Source organism: Electrophorus electricus, unplaced genomic scaffold (assembly GCF_041902795.1).
Source record: "Electrophorus electricus isolate QZ-2024a unplaced genomic scaffold, ASM4190279v1 Scaffold50, whole genome shotgun sequence".
Taxonomy (NCBI): Eukaryota; Metazoa; Chordata; class Actinopteri; order Gymnotiformes; family Gymnotidae; genus Electrophorus; species Electrophorus electricus.
In genome coordinates, this window is record NW_027658768.1 from 652,858 (window position 1) to 670,495 (window position 17,638).

The window sequence follows — 17,638 nt, forward strand, 5'->3', positions numbered from 1 at the left end:
ATTGGTATGTTTGATTCTAACCTACTGTACTAGGATATATTCTATGAGTAAATAATAAAGCACTTTTGTAAGTCGCTCTGGATAAGAGCATGCGCTAAGTGCCATAAATGTAAATGTAATTATACTTTATTAGTCACTTAATAATTAATTAAATAATTAAATAATTTCATCTCATGAGCTAGTGAAGTCCTGCCCCCTGGGGAGATTTACTCCCCCAATGTTCAGTTCATGGATACAGCCTTGACGTAACCTACATCACATGAGGTTATTTTAAAAGCTACAAGTATGTAAGCTAACAAACCCTCTCATAAGCAAAGTAAATAAAAAAAAAAGGAAGATTTTCTCCACCTGAAATACTATTGTAATGTTCTGAGCACATACAAAGATGGAGTCGCTCGCAGTAAGATGAATGCAACTTTATTAGAGAACACGCTTAGCCCACAAACAGAAGCCAAAAAACAGCAGACCGGGCAAAGAGCGTTATCCAAAACACAGACGCTCCAAAACGGAACCCGAGCCAACGGGACTTACCTACCGAGAGCGCTTATATACAGAAAGACTAACGAGGACTAACGCGCTGCAGGTGATTACAGTAACAGGAGGCGGTACTAAGCAGGGGGCGGAGCCGACAGGGACCAAAACAAGGAAGTAAACAAACATGGTGGCGTCGCCGTGGGAACCGCGACCACAATTACGTCAGAAGCACGATGTCATAGAACACTGATAGCGTCTAAATTCTAAAGTCATTTCCAAACATTCATTCGGAACACAGTCACAGCAAGGTGAACGTAGCGACAGTGTTACTAGTTTATGTTTTCAAACAAAACCACGAAACAATTCTGGACTTTAAAAAATGTTCCCGGTCATTAAGCTGCATCGGGTCGACTGCAAAGGTATGTACATACAAAATATTTTACTTTACTGTATTTTTAGAACAAAACCCCAAGTTGGAAGAAAACATTTAACATGAAGGAAGCATATTTGTGCTTGTGCCACGTTTGCCAGATTTGCCAAAATGACACATGCCGCTTGCAAAAAACAGACCCACATGACCCATTTCATTGCAAAACCTGGCAACAGTGGAGACCTGATGAATTTTTTTCTTTCCTCAGTGTGCGGATCCAATCTGCATGATTGTGTTCAGTGTGGTGTCCCTCTGACCCTTACTGAGAAAGCACCAAGTGAAACCACTGGGCCTCAGCCCCCCGTCAACAATGAGGTAGAGGATGCAGGTCAGGTACCTCTCCCACCTCTCCCAGAAAGCCCCCAGCATCAGGGTGAACAGGCTGAAGAGTCAGAGGATGAAAGCGATTATGATGATGATGAAGCTGATAATGATGATGACTGGACTCTTCAGCAGCAGAGCAATTTCTCATTTCAGCTTCCAGCAGCTTCCACTGAGGGGAACACACAGTTTGTCAGACATCCGGCTCTGGACGGCGTGAGCAAAATCATAGACGATGTCCACGAATATCTACGAAACAGAATTCCAAGAGAGTCCTTTGGCTACATGGCCCCAGGATATGGCAGGGACCACCCTCTGCTGAGCAGGAATGCTTGGAAGGCTGATGCATGGGGTGCCAGCTTTGGGGTGGCAGGGAATAGTTCCACACTTGGATGGTATCCGCTTTACAATACGCTGCAGCAGAGTGTATTGTACAATACACCAGCTACTTATGCCTCCAGTGCACCTAAACCTGCTTTCTTGGTGATGGCACAGAATTACCAACCTCAGTACAGCTCCTGGTCTGGAAACACTGTCAGATTTCCTAATGAGGTCAGAGCTCACAGTTCCAATGCTGCTCCTGCCGTGGGCCAGAGCTGTAGGAGCCAGACGGAGCAAAGGAGCTCCAGGAAGAGGAGGAGAGAGACAAACTCCCCGAGCTCCTCTCACTGCTCCAAGACAGAGAGCGTCCCCAGGAAGATGAGAAGATGAGAGCATGAATGAGAATGAAAAGTCACGTCGATCAAGCAATAATAATAAAAACTTATGCTTGAAGTTTTGTAGAAGTAATAAAGATAAAATAAAATGCAATTATTTCATGTTTAACATAGCCTGTGTTCAATTGTTTTTTTGAGGGTCCAGCTCATATTTTATGATACAAATATAACATCTTTAAGAAATTTCTGTAAATCACAAACAATACAGTCCAAAGTCTTAGATGATTACCAAGAACTTCAAGTTTATTCCATGATTTATGCAAAGCTAATATAAATTCAAATTCAAAATTCAAATTCAAAATGTATTTATTCAGTGCCATTTACAACAGATGTTGTGAAAAAGCAGCTTTACAAATGTCCAAGCCAAGAGCGACAGTGGCAAGGCAAAGCTCCCTAGAGCATGAGGAAGAAACCTTGAGAAGAACCAAGACTCAAGGCGGGGGGGAGTGGGGGGGCATCCTCCTCTGGCTGACAACGGTCACCACAATGATAACAGTTTAAAGAGAAAAATAAATTAAAAATGAAATAAGCAAATGTACAAGTTTACTTAGCTGATACGTACTATTCTGGAAAATATTATTTAACTCATTTTTGATTTTCTTGAGAATTCTTTATAATATATTGCAATATATCTGAATATCTTGAAAACATAATATTTTTTAAATTTTTAAAACTGTTGCTACAGCACATATTTAATTCAAACTATAGTCTATGTAGAGTTCCAACACACACTGTCAGCTGTTAGCATCTCTTAAAGAATAATACTTGATATTGACTCAGTGTGGTAATAATTCTTTGGCTCCCTGTAGCTGCACGCATCAGATTCAAAACCTTGATGTTTGCCTACAAAGCCAAAAATGAACCAGCCCCTTCATACATGAGGTCAATGGTCAAAGCCCGATCCGTACCTGGAGTACTTCGAACCTCAAGTCTGGCTCGGCTTGAAATACCTTGCTTCAGATCTCATGGATGACAAGCATCGAGACTATTTTCTGTCCTGGCTCCAAGATGGTGGAATGAACTCCCACTTGCTGTCCGGACAGCAGAGTCCCTTGCGGTCTTCAAGCGCAGACTGAAGACCCATCTATTTGCAGAATATTTAAAGAACAACTGACACTGCTCCCATATTGACTGACTAAATTAATACTTATTGTAGGGTATTGTTTATGTTGTTTAATAAACTCTAGGACTTATTGTTTATAGCACTTTTCATTGTTTAAGATAGACTTTATGTATTTTGTACTTCTAGGTATCAGCATTCATCCCTGTATTCTACAGTATTCTAGTTCATTGGTATGTTTGATTCTAACCTACTGTACTAGGATATATTCTATGAGTAAATAATAAAGCACTTTTGTAAGTCGCTCTGGATAAGAGCATGCGCTAAGTGCCATAAATGTAAATGTAATTATACTTTATTAGTCACTTAATAATTAATTAAATAATTAAATAATTTCATCTCATGAGCTAGTGAAGTCCTGCCCCCTGGGGAGATTTACTCCCCCAATGTTCAGTTCATGGATACAGCCTTGACGTAACCTACATCACATGAGGTTATTTTAAAAGCTACAAGTGTGTAAGCTAACAAACCCTCTCATAAGCAAAGTAAATTTAAAAAAAAGGAAGATTTTCTCCACCTGAAATACTATTGTAATGTTCTGAGCACATACAAAGATGGAGTCGCTCGCAGTAAGATGAATGCAACTTTATTAGAGAACACGCTTAGCCCACAAACAGAAGCCAAAAAACAGCAGACCGGGCAAAGAGCGTTATCCAAAACACAGACGCTCCAAAACGGAACCCGAGCCAACGGGACTTACCTACCGAGAGCGCTTATATACAGAAAGACTAACGAGGACTAACGCGCTGCAGGTGATTACAGTAACAGGAGGCGGTACTAAGCAGGGGGCGGAGCCGACAGGGACCAAAACAAGGAAGTAAACAAACATGGTGGCGTCGCCGTGGGAACCGCGACCACAATTACGTCAGAAGCACGATGTCATAGAACACTGATAGCGTCTAAATTCTAAAGTCATTTCCAAACATTCATTCGGAACACAGTCACAGCAAGGTGAACGTAGCGACAGTGTTACTAGTTTATGTTTTCAAACAAAACCACGAAACAATTCTGGACTTTAAAAAATGTTCCCGGTCATTAAGCTGCATCGGGTCGACTGCAAAGGTATGTACATACAAAATATTTTACTTTACTGTATTTTTAGAACAAAACCCCAAGTTGGAAGAAAACATTTAACATGAAGGAAGCATATTTGTGCTTGTGCCACGTTTGCCAGATTTGCCAAAATGACACATGCCGCTTGCAAAAAACAGACCCACATGACCCATTTCATTGCAAAACCTGGCAACAGTGGAGACCTGATGAATTTTTTTCTTTCCTCAGTGTGCGGATCCAATCTGCATGATTGTGTTCAGTGTGGTGTCCCTCTGACCCTTACTGAGAAAGCACCAAGTGAAACCACTGGGCCTCAGCCCCCCGTCAACAATGAGGTAGAGGATGCAGGTCAGGTACCTCTCCCACCTCTCCCAGAAAGCCCCCAGCATCAGGGTGAACAGGCTGAAGAGTCAGAGGATGAAAGCGATTATGATGATGATGAAGCTGATAATGATGATGACTGGACTCTTCAGCAGCAGAGCAATTTCTCATTTCAGCTTCCAGCAGCTTCCACTGAGGGGAACACACAGTTTGTCAGACATCCGGCTCTGGACGGCGTGAGCAAAATCATAGACGATGTCCACGAATATCTACGAAACAGAATTCCAAGAGAGTCCTTTGGCTACATGGCCCCAGGATATGGCAGGGACCACCCTCTGCTGAGCAGGAATGCTTGGAAGGCTGATGCATGGGGTGCCAGCTTTGGGGTGGCAGGGAATAGTTCCACACTTGGATGGTATCCGCTTTACAATACGCTGCAGCAGAGTGTATTGTACAATACACCAGCTACTTATGCCTCCAGTGCACCTAAACCTGCTTTCTTGGTGATGGCACAGAATTACCAACCTCAGTACAGCTCCTGGTCTGGAAACACTGTCAGATTTCCTAATGAGGTCAGAGCTCACAGTTCCAATGCTGCTCCTGCCGTGGGCCAGAGCTGTAGGAGCCAGACGGAGCAAAGGAGCTCCAGGAAGAGGAGGAGAGAGACAAACTCCCCGAGCTCCTCTCACTGCTCCAAGACAGAGAGCGTCCCCAGGAAGATGAGAAGATGAGAGCATGAATGAGAATGAAAAGTCACGTCGATCAAGCAATAATAATAAAAACTTATGCTTGAAGTTTTGTAGAAGTAATAAAGATAAAATAAAATGCAATTATTTCATGTTTAACATAGCCTGTGTTCAATTGTTTTTTTGAGGGTCCAGCTCATATTTTATGATACAAATATAACATCTTTAAGAAATTTCTGTAATCACAAACAATACAGTCCAAAGTCTTAGATGATTACCAAGAACTTCAAGTTTATTCCATGATTTATGCAAAGCTAATATAAATTCAAATTCAAAATTCAAATTCAAAATGTATTTATTCAGTGCCATTTACAACAGATGTTGTGAAAAAGCAGCTTTACAAATGTCCAAGCCAAGAGCGACAGTGGCAAGGCAAAGCTCCCTAGAGCATGAGGAAGAAACCTTGAGAAGAACCAAGACTCAAGGCGGGGGGGAGTGGGGGGGCATCCTCCTCTGGCTGACAACGGTCACCACAATGATAACAGTTTAAAGAGAAAAATAAATTAAAAATGAAATAAGCAAATGTACAAGTTTACTTAGCTGATACGTACTATTCTGGAAAATATTATTTAACTCATTTTTGATTTTCTTGAGAATTCTTTATAATATATTGCAATATATCTGAATATCTTGAAAACATAATATTTTTTAAATTTTTAAAACTGTTGCTACAGCACATATTTAATTCAAACTATAGTCTATGTAGAGTTCCAACACACACTGTCAGCTGTTAGCATCTCTTAAAGAATAATACTTGATATTGACTCAGTGTGGTAATAATTCTTTGGCTCCCTGTAGCTGCACGCATCAGATTCAAAACCTTGATGTTTGCCTACAAAGCCAAAAATGAACCAGCCCCTTCATACATGAGGTCAATGGTCAAAGCCCGATCCGTACCTGGAGTACTTCGAACCTCAAGTCTGGCTCGGCTTGAAATACCTTGCTTCAGATCTCATGGATGACAAGCATCGAGACTATTTTCTGTCCTGGCTCCAAGATGGTGGAATGAACTCCCACTTGCTGTCCGGACAGCAGAGTCCCTTGCGGTCTTCAAGCGCAGACTGAAGACCCATCTATTTGCAGAATATTTAAAGAACAACTGACACTGCTCCCATATTGACTGACTAAATTAATACTTATTGTAGGGTATTGTTTATGTTGTTTAATAAACTCTAGGACTTATTGTTTATAGCACTTTTCATTGTTTAAGATAGACTTTATGTATTTTGTACTTCTAGGTATCAGCATTCATCCCTGTATTCTACAGTATTCTAGTTCATTGGTATGTTTGATTCTAACCTACTGTACTAGGATATATTCTATGAGTAAATAATAAAGCACTTTTGTAAGTCGCTCTGGATAAGAGCATGCGCTAAGTGCCATAAATGTAAATGTAATTATACTTTATTAGTCACTTAATAATTAATTAAATAATTAAATAATTTCATCTCATGAGCTAGTGAAGTCCTGCCCCCTGGGGAGATTTACTCCCCCAATGTTCAGTTCATGGATACAGCCTTGACGTAACCTACATCACATGAGGTTATTTTAAAAGCTACAAGTGTGTAAGCTAACAAACCCTCTCATAAGCAAAGTAAATTTAAAAAAAAGGAAGATTTTCTCCACCTGAAATACTATTGTAATGTTCTGAGCACATACAAAGATGGAGTCGCTCGCAGTAAGATGAATGCAACTTTATTAGAGAACACGCTTAGCCCACAAACAGAAGCCAAAAAACAGCAGACCGGGCAAAGAGCGTTATCCAAAACACAGACGCTCCAAAACGGAACCCGAGCCAACGGGACTTACCTACCGAGAGCGCTTATATACAGAAAGACTAACGAGGACTAACGCGCTGCAGGTGATTACAGTAACAGGAGGCGGTACTAAGCAGGGGGCGGAGCCGACAGGGACCAAAACAAGGAAGTAAACAAACATGGTGGCGTCGCCGTGGGAACCGCGACCACAATTACGTCAGAAGCACGATGTCATAGAACACTGATAGCGTCTAAATTCTAAAGTCATTTCCAAACATTCATTCGGAACACAGTCACAGCAAGGTGAACGTAGCGACAGTATTACTAGTTTATGTTTTCAAACAAAACCACGAAACAATTCTGGACTTTAAAAAATGTTCCCGGTCATTAAGCTGCATCGGGTCGACTGCAAAGGTATGTACATACAAAATATTTTACTTTACTGTATTTTTAGAACAAAACCCCAAGTTGGAAGAAAACATTTAACATGAAGGAAGCATATTTGTGCTTGTGCCACGTTTGCCAGATTTGCCAAAATGACACATGCCGCTTGCAAAAAACAGACCCACATGACCCATTTCATTGCAAAACCTGGCAACAGTGGAGACCTGATGAATTTTTTTCTTTCCTCAGTGTGCGGATCCAATCTGCATGATTGTGTTCAGTGTGGTGTCCCTCTGACCCTTACTGAGAAAGCACCAAGTGAAACCACTGGGCCTCAGCCCCCCGTCAACAATGAGGTAGAGGATGCAGGTCAGGTACCTCTCCCACCTCTCCCAGAAAGCCCCCAGCATCAGGGTGAACAGGCTGAAGAGTCAGAGGATGAAAGCGATTATGATGATGATGAAGCTGATAATGATGATGACTGGACTCTTCAGCAGCAGAGCAATTTCTCATTTCAGCTTCCAGCAGCTTCCACTGAGGGGAACACACAGTTTGTCAGACATCCGGCTCTGGACGGCGTGAGCAAAATCATAGACGATGTCCACGAATATCTACGAAACAGAATTCCAAGAGAGTCCTTTGGCTACATGGCCCCAGGATATGGCAGGGACCACCCTCTGCTGAGCAGGAATGCTTGGAAGGCTGATGCATGGGGTGCCAGCTTTGGGGTGGCAGGGAATAGTTCCACACTTGGATGGTATCCGCTTTACAATACGCTGCAGCAGAGTGTATTGTACAATACACCAGCTACTTATGCCTCCAGTGCACCTAAACCTGCTTTCTTGGTGATGGCACAGAATTACCAACCTCAGTACAGCTCCTGGTCTGGAAACACTGTCAGATTTCCTAATGAGGTCAGAGCTCACAGTTCCAATGCTGCTCCTGCCGTGGGCCAGAGCTGTAGGAGCCAGACGGAGCAAAGGAGCTCCAGGAAGAGGAGGAGAGAGACAAACTCCCCGAGCTCCTCTCACTGCTCCAAGACAGAGAGCGTCCCCAGGAAGATGAGAAGATGAGAGCATGAATGAGAATGAAAAGTCACGTCGATCAAGCAATAATAATAAAAACTTATGCTTGAAGTTTTGTAGAAGTAATAAAGATAAAATAAAATGCAATTATTTCATGTTTAACATAGCCTGTGTTCAATTGTTTTTTTGAGGGTCCAGCTCATATTTTATGATACAAATATAACATCTTTAAGAAATTTCTGTAAATCACAAACAATACAGTCCAAAGTCTTAGATGATTACCAAGAACTTCAAGTTTATTCCATGATTTATGCAAAGCTAATATAAATTCAAATTCAAAATTCAAATTCAAAATGTATTTATTCAGTGCCATTTACAACAGATGTTGTGAAAAAGCAGCTTTACAAATGTCCAAGCCAAGAGCGACAGTGGCAAGGCAAAGCTCCCTAGAGCATGAGGAAGAAACCTTGAGAAGAACCAAGACTCAAGGCGGGGGGGAGTGGGGGGGCATCCTCCTCTGGCTGACAACGGTCACCACAATGATAACAGTTTAAAGAGAAAAATAAATTAAAAATGAAATAAGCAAATGTACAAGTTTACTTAGCTGATACGTACTAATCTGGAAAATATTATTTAACTCATTTTTGATTTTCTTGAGAATTCTTTATAATATATTGCAATATATCTGAATATCTTGAAAACATAATATTTTTTAAATTTTTAAAACTGTTGCTACAGCACATATTTAATTCAAACTATAGTCTATGTAGAGTTCCAACACACACTGTCAGCTGTTAGCATCTCTTAAAGAATAATACTTGATATTGACTCAGTGTGGTAATAATTCTTTGGCTCCCTGTAGCTGCACGCATCAGATTCAAAACCTTGATGTTTGCCTACAAAGCCAAAAATGAACCAGCCCCTTCATACATGAGGTCAATGGTCAAAGCCCGATCCGTACCTGGAGTACTTCGAACCTCAAGTCTGGCTCGGCTTGAAATACCTTGCTTCAGATCTCATGGATGACAAGCATCGAGACTATTTTCTGTCCTGGCTCCAAGATGGTGGAATGAACTCCCACTTGCTGTCCGGACAGCAGAGTCCCTTGCGGTCTTCAAGCGCAGACTGAAGACCCATCTATTTGCAGAATATTTAAAGAACAACTGACACTGCTCCCATATTGACTGACTAAATTAGTACTTATTGTAGGGTCTTGTTTATGTTGTTTAACAAACTCTAGGACTTATTGTTTATAGCACTTTTCACTGTTTAAATGAGTATGTTGTACTGACCCTTAGGTAACAGAACGAAGTGTGAAGTCCACTTATAAAATAAATTACGCATTCGTCATTAGATCAGAGTATGTGATGGACAGAAAGCCATGTGTGAAAACGAACAATCATCTCACAAAACACTACTTATGACTAACAAGTAAACACTTGCAAAATAAAAGTAGCCGTTTATGTTAAATATAAGATTTCACAAAACTATTAATTAAAAAACTATTAATTACAAAACTATTAATTACAAAAATATGAATTAAAAAACGTAAATCGATATTTTTGCGATTGATCTCCCTCCCAAGTTACACCGTTTACTTGTCTTAGAAATGAAACACCAGTATCACTGTTACGTTTTAATGAAACCGTTATTTTGAAAACTACAAAACTGCATGTCAATGTTAACCGTGTGGGGTCATACGTGAGTGTATGTTACAGCTGAATTATTAGGTTACCTAACTGAGCTACAGATATTTTTATATTTATTGGCTGCTTGTACAGATTTGTTAGCTCGCTGATAATATACTTTTGTATACAAAATTGTTCTGCGCAAACCACAGCACCATTGCTAAGTTAGCACTTAGCCTTAGCTAACGTTACTTTTAAAGTTAAATTGAGTTTCTTGTCTTGTTCATGGCTTTGTAGCTGAATCTCCCGTTTAGACATGATGTCTGCCCGCAGGCTTAGACTTCTAGTGTTTTCTGTTCAAAAGTGTTTATCTCGACTCGCCGACAAATGCAGAGGTTATTGCTCAGTGTCTCTGTCTAGCACTCCTACTAATGAGACTGATGAGACGAGAGTGAGCACATTTAAGACCAAGCTGTCGTCATTAAGAGTTCTTCAGGCAAAAGTTCAACTGAGACGCAACAGGAACATGAGGAATCGTATCTTCCTGAAGAAAGTGGTCTGGCGCAGCTACGGAAAGGTATGTAACTGCATTTGTTGCCATGATAGTTCAGGCTTTAGGATTTTAATTCCCATGTGTCAGTATGCCGGTAGTCGTTGCCAATTTTATTTTGATGTTTACATCTTGCAGTGTATTTCGAAACATACGGCTGTCAGATGAACGTCAACGACACTGAAATTGCGTGGTCCATTCTTCAGAAGGGTGGATATGTTCGGACCCACGAACTATCAGAGGTAAGTGTCAATGCCTTGACCTTTGACCCTTGATAAACACAGCGCTTCCTTTATTTGAAAGCTTTCATTCTCATCTTTCCTAATTTTTTTTTTTATACAGGCAGATGTGGTGCTTCTTGTCACATGCTCCATAAGGTAGGAAAAGCCTATTTCTGTTTGTATTTTACACAGTGAATCTATATGTTGCCAATCTTGTGCAACTTGACAGCAGTCCTTTACTTCAGTGACATTGTTTGCTTGGATGTAATGCTATTTTCTGTTGGAAAAAATAAAAATCATTGTGACAGGGAAAAGGCAGAGCAGACCATCTGGAACAGACTCAAACATCCAGCAGTTCTGAAAAAGAAGCGTCTAAAGAGCAGCACTCCATTAAAGATAGGAGTCCTGGGTAACTTCTCACTTCACCATAGTTCTTCATTCACGTTCAAATGTATCTCTCAGTCTGAAATGTTCGTGTGTGCGCATGTATGTTTGTGTGTGGGTTCACGCGCCCGTATACGCATGTGTGCTTGCTCTCTTGTAGGTTGCATGGCAGAGAGACTGAAGACTGAGTTGCTGGAGAAGGAGAGGGTGGTGGATGTTGTAGCAGGGCCAGATGCCTACAGAGATCTTCTCTGACTCCTTGCACTGGCCCATGGGGGTCAGAGGACCAGCAATGTCCTGCTCTCCCTGGAAGAGGCATATGCTGATGTCATGCCCATTCACCATTCAGGACACAGTGCCTTTGTGTGAGTGCCATAATAATATCTGGCTGATTTATAAGGGAGGAGTTCCTACTAAACACTAACTCTTAAATTAACTTTGCACTGTGTGATTTTGTAAAGATGGTAAAGAGTAAAATAACAGTCTCACATGTACAGTTCAATTTTTAAGTTAACATGTATAGACAGTTTTTGGTGTTTTCATATTCAACTCTAATACACTGAATTTAATCTGAACAGCAACTGTTAGATTAAAATACAGAAAAGTCAGCTATAATTTAAAGGCATTTGCTACCATATTGGATGAAACATGGGACTTGCATCCACAATAAAGCCAAAAACAGCAAATGCTCATAGTTCAGTTGTTTATTATTATCATTTTACTGAACACTTGTCAATCTGCATTTTTTGGTTAAATATTTATACATGACTGACCCTCCTACACTTATGAAGGGATATAAAACTTCAAACACCGTGGTGGCTCATCTTCAGCTCCTTCATGCTTTTAGATGTAGCACTTCAAACAATGGTTTGATATCAGGGGGTCGATACTTTTAAAGTCCTTTCACGCTGTTGACAGTACAGACCTTGTGTACTGCAAGCCTTGTTGGTGGCACCTTGTCTTACAGTGGGATTATCCAGTATATTTTGTCCCTCTTTGACTGCTGTAGGTCTATCACGCGGGGCTGTGACAACATGTGCAGCTACTGCATTGTGCCGTTTACCTGGGGGAAGGATAGGAGCAGACCTGTGTCCTCCATACTTGAAGAAGTGCGCATGCTGTCTGACCAGGTCTCTTCCCTTCAGCGACTATGTGTGCAGTCTGGCTTTACTAGTTTCTGTGTGTGAAACTTGGCCAGATGTGAACACTAAGTATATGAAATGATCATGGCCATAGGGGGTGAAGGAAGTGACCCTGCTGGGTCAAAACGTGAACAGCTACAGAGACGTGTCTGGGGACGGGGCCAGCAACTCGGAGCTTGGTTCGCACCTCAGCCGTGGTTTCAGCACCGTGTTCCCGTGATGAGCAAGGAGGCCTACGATTCGCTGACCTGCTACACCACGTCTCCCTCGTAAACCCTGACAAGGATTCGCTTCACCTGGCCACATCCTAAAGACTTTCCTGATGAGGTAGAAACCCCAGAGTCATGGATGTGAGCATGTGGTTTTTGGTTGGGATACCCATGACTAGTGTGGGGAAGGTACTTTTAAAATGTATTTCATTGCAGGTGACAAAATACAGAACACAGAATACATGCTGTTAAATGTAATTTAAATGTAATTAAAGTGAGTTATATTTGAAATAGTCTTGGACAATGTTGACGTATTCCAAAGTTTTTAAAGTATGTTCCTCGTTTGAGTAATGTAATGGAATATGTTACCAATTACATTTAGGGGCATGTACATGTACACTGCCTACAGTGCCAGATTAAACCCTGTGGAGGCCCCTAGGCAGTCATAATCTTGGGGCCTCCCTTGCAAATTATCGCCTAATATGTTTGTTTTTTTTAATTCCTTGTTGCATGGCCCCTAAAAGGTGTGGGGCCTACAGGTCACTGCCTGCTCTGGTAATCTATTGGTAATCCGGCCCTGACTGTCTTTGACTGTTTATGGCTTGTGTGGTGTAGTGGATGTTCAAAGAGTTTAAGTATTTAGTTGAACGGTTTCTTATAGTCTGAATTCATGTGCAGATATTGCTCATAGGCCATTTTAAGCAGCAGATTGGATAATAATTTAGGATTCGCAAATTTGGATGTGAGCAGTAGAAAAGATCATTAATAGATTATCAGATTGAAAAAGCCTTATGCTTATCAGATATGTGAAATAAGGTTTGACTGCCATAGTCAATTTGTGCTGTTTTCGTTTGACCTGTGCTGGGGTGGGTGAGTATGTTTCCTGAGGACCACCAGCAGTCGGTCTCTTTGATCAGGGAAGTGGGCTATAATGTAGCCTTCCTGTTTGCCTACAGCATGAGGAAGGTGAGATCCTATTTTGTCATTGTGTTTAACACTATCCAAAAAACAGACATTCTCCCTGGTTCATGTGATGGTTCTATCAAGAAATTCACCATTGTCTATTATCATTTGGAGAATTGAAAGGGTCTTGTGGCTGCCAGTTGGGCTTGACCTTCTGACATGAACATGTGTGTACCACACCCACAGAAAACTCAGGCATATCACCGTCTCAGGGACGATATCCCAGCTGAGGTGAAGAAGCTGTCGCCTGGAGGAGCTTATCTTTACATTCCGTGAAGATGCGGCTAAGGTCAACACCAGTTTCATCGACAGCAAACAGCTTGTCCTAGTGGAGGGAGTGAGTACTGCAGTGGGTTGAAGCCATGCTGTGTTACAACTGTGTTTGGAGCACTTCTGCTGTTAATAATTTGGGATTGCTGCATCTGTGTGTCTTGGTCATCATGTTTTGCATATCGATTTAACTAGATTTCTGCAAGAAAATAAATAGTTGCAGTAAACTCTCCTCCCTTATCTTATTTAGACCTGCTGGATCAACATCATGAGGTCTGTCTGACAACGATGATGAACAATGGCATTGTCTATCAGCTCAGCCCTAGCACCTTTTGGCATTTCATTTTGGTTTTGGCTTTGTTCTTTTCTGGAGGGCAAATAGAGTTTATGTGTTTATGTATTTAGGGCATTGTTTGGTCTATTTTAGTCTATTTGAGTTGTATGGTCACTTTCCCGTTTGTGGTGTTAGTTTGCGATTGCCGCATGGGTTTCTGTGGCCCTTTCATTTGAAACCCTTCCCTGGTTAGGCATAGCATTGTGTCTGTTTTGGATGCTTTGAGCTTTTTGTTATTTTTGAAGTGTTGAGAGCAGTTCACATCTTTGGTACTGGGAAATCCCAATGACTGGTTTCCCTGTGCTTGTGGTCTTTAGTGTATTACCTGCCATCAATAACTGTTTGAAGATTGGGGTCTTAGTTAATTTTGATTCTTGTTAGTGTCCTTCTTTTGAGGACATGCCTGGCGAATGCACAGAAAACTACCACAAGGTGTTTGCCACTTGTGTGTTAATATGCGCTACCAGTCATGCTGAGATTGGATCTACCGATATACACACTGATAACAGAATTTTATGACCATCTACATAACAGTGGGAATAACCACCCTTGGTTTGGATAACACTAGTGAGACGTTGTGGCATGGTATCTGGAGGCAATGTAAGAGCAGGAGAGAATTTCTGTCTGCTACAGTGCTTAGTCAAGCCTTTTATATTGTACAAATGTTATCTGCTGTTTTTGCTTGACTGAGTCTGTTTTCTGCAGGAAAGTAAGAAGTCATCTCAAGATCTTTGTGGTCGGAATGATGGGAATGTGAAGGTTATTTTTCCAAGAAAGGATTTGCTTTCTTATCCCACGGATACCAACCCTGTCACTGTTAAAGCTGGAGACTATGTACTGGTGAAGGTGAGCTCTTACTTCAGTTTGCTACTCCTACATGTATATCTGTCTGTGTTGAGACTAAAACAGGAGCATGTTTTTACACACACACACACACACACACACACACACACACACACACACACACACAGAGATATATATGAGCTGTATGTGTGGAATATTTATTCTGGTAAGCCTGGTCTGTGATATGTAATATACATGGCTGTGAAATATACTGTACAGTTGTGGCTACATTTCCATGATTATTGGTGACTACTCTCTCCTTTACAGATTACCTCAGCCAGCTCTCAGAGTCTGCAAGGCCACGCCTTCAGCCACGCCTCCCTGAGTGATGGACACCCCAGACGCCTATTGATGCACAGGCAGCTGTCTCCTCATTATCAAGCTCCTTATGAGGTGATTCAGGCATGGTGAGGCAGAAAACCCCTGAAAATATGCAGGGAAGTTTCCTCAGAACTTGAGCTCAGTGTTCCTGAAGTGCAGTTTGAAATGAAATAAGGCTTTTCATTTTTTCATTCATTAATTTATTCAGAATCATGTCTGACTCATGTATGACCTGGTGTTAAAGGAAAGTTTTAACACAGATTTTGTCTGGTTACACACTTTGCAAACGTCAAACTGCATGATTAGCAGACAGTATTGTAGCTATTCAAGTTTATGATGAATAACGTAAGGTAAGTGTGTGTTAACTCTGGGTGGGTCAGGGTGTATTCTCCCCTAAACATACTTCTGACATAATGATTTGTTTAAACACTACAATTCTCTATATCCTAATAATTACTGCCACATTTTAATAACCTGCAATACACTGTAAATACAGCATTTGTAAGCTTTAAATTTACAAACATGAACAATCATACTATAGCAAATACATGATACTCATACCTGTGACATAGTGTTTTGAACAGACATTTGCTGCCACACCTGCTATTTTAGCAGGCTAAATAATCTGCCTTCTGAAATGCTAATATGCTTAATTTCATGCAAGTGCTAGTGTTCCTATTTGCTTGCTGATGTGCATGGAAGCGCCATATTATTATTATTATTATTATTATTATTATTATTATTATTATTATTATTATTATTATTGAGTCACACTGCTATCAAGTTAGCTGGTTGCTCTTAGCTAGTAGTGCGAACAAGACAGGGGACTTGGGGAAGACCCAAACGGTGAGGTTTGTGTGTGTACATTCACAAGTACTGGTGCATAAGAGACTTATTGTAAATGCATTGCCATTAATTGAGAGTCATTTTAAAAGATATTTACTCTCCCACTGCGCATACTCCCGTTTTCATAAATTGGTAAATATACATGTTGCTGCTTGTCACACAAACTTTTGTTGTACACAAGTAATAATGAGAAAAAGACTCATCATATATTTTATGATATACCTAAAGCTATGCATTTATCAAGAGGATTTAACACATTACAGAACACATCTAGTTAATCCTTTCCATGATTGACCCAAGGGCAGATAGCAATTATTTAAGTATTACTATGTTTTAATTTAATAATAAAAATGACCATATGAACCTTTTTGCTTTATATTTGTTTATATTCAACTGCCTTTATAATGACAATTATTTATGACAATTTATGACAATGACAATTTACAATACATTATCAGTGAGTGGTATAATTAAAGTAAAATCATTGTTAAATAAGTCTCATTCTTGTCGCAGATTCAAACACTACAAAATCTTGGTCTTTGCTTGAATGATTTTTTAATGGTCCTGACTACAACACTATCCTTTGATAAGCTTGGAAGTTGTACACTACTGTGAGAGGAAGTTACATTCAGCTAGGAAAGAACCAACAATCAAATAATATACACAGATTAAGATGGTCATTAAAGATCCCAAACTAAGATTAATGCACTAATTAATAAACTACAACTTGTTTGCAGGAGTTCATCAGTGTTTTATCATTGGCATAGGTAAAGGGGCTTTCAGGCACAAGTTAAAAAAGGCACAAGTTGTCAAAGCATAAGAATAATGACCATAATGATCATAAGAAAGCCTTTCTGAGCCAAAGAGCTGAATTAACAGGGAATAACAGGAGCACTTGCAAAACTGTGCCTAAGTGTATCCAGAAAGCACTGTTGGGCTTTTGTAGGAAAAAAAAGGTTACACAAAGGTTACACTGATAAAACAGTTTAATCTGAACGAAGAATCAAGACCCAGGAGCTGTAAAAGAATAAGTTAATCTCTGCATTGCTCTCTATATAGGGGGAGTTTTACAACATTGGAGTGCACAAGAAACCCACTTTTGCCCCGACACCATTTTCACTGCCACCTGATGAAAGCAACATGCTGTATATGGGCATCTCTGCCTTCACTGCCAACTCAGCAGGCTTTGTGTACAAAAATGCAGGAGCACTCACACTCAGACTCAGAATCACAGATGACATGGTGAGTTTAAACCACTCCTTGCCATCACTGAGGGAAAGGTGTGCATGTGGTTACCTTACAAGACCAGGCTATTTAGTTAGAAGACTGATAAAGAAGAATGATAACTTTATACTGTTCTCCCAGTGCACATTAATAATCCCTTAATAGTGTAATAAATGAATGGACAAATAAATGATCAACAGTCCCTGAAAATGAAACAAACGTTTATCCTTCCAGATTCCCAGAGCCTCTCCATATCGTCTGAACACCAAGACATTTGAAGCCTTAATTCCGCAGGTATAAGAGATCACTTTCTGTATTCATCACACAAGCATGCAGAAACTGCTGATTTTATATTC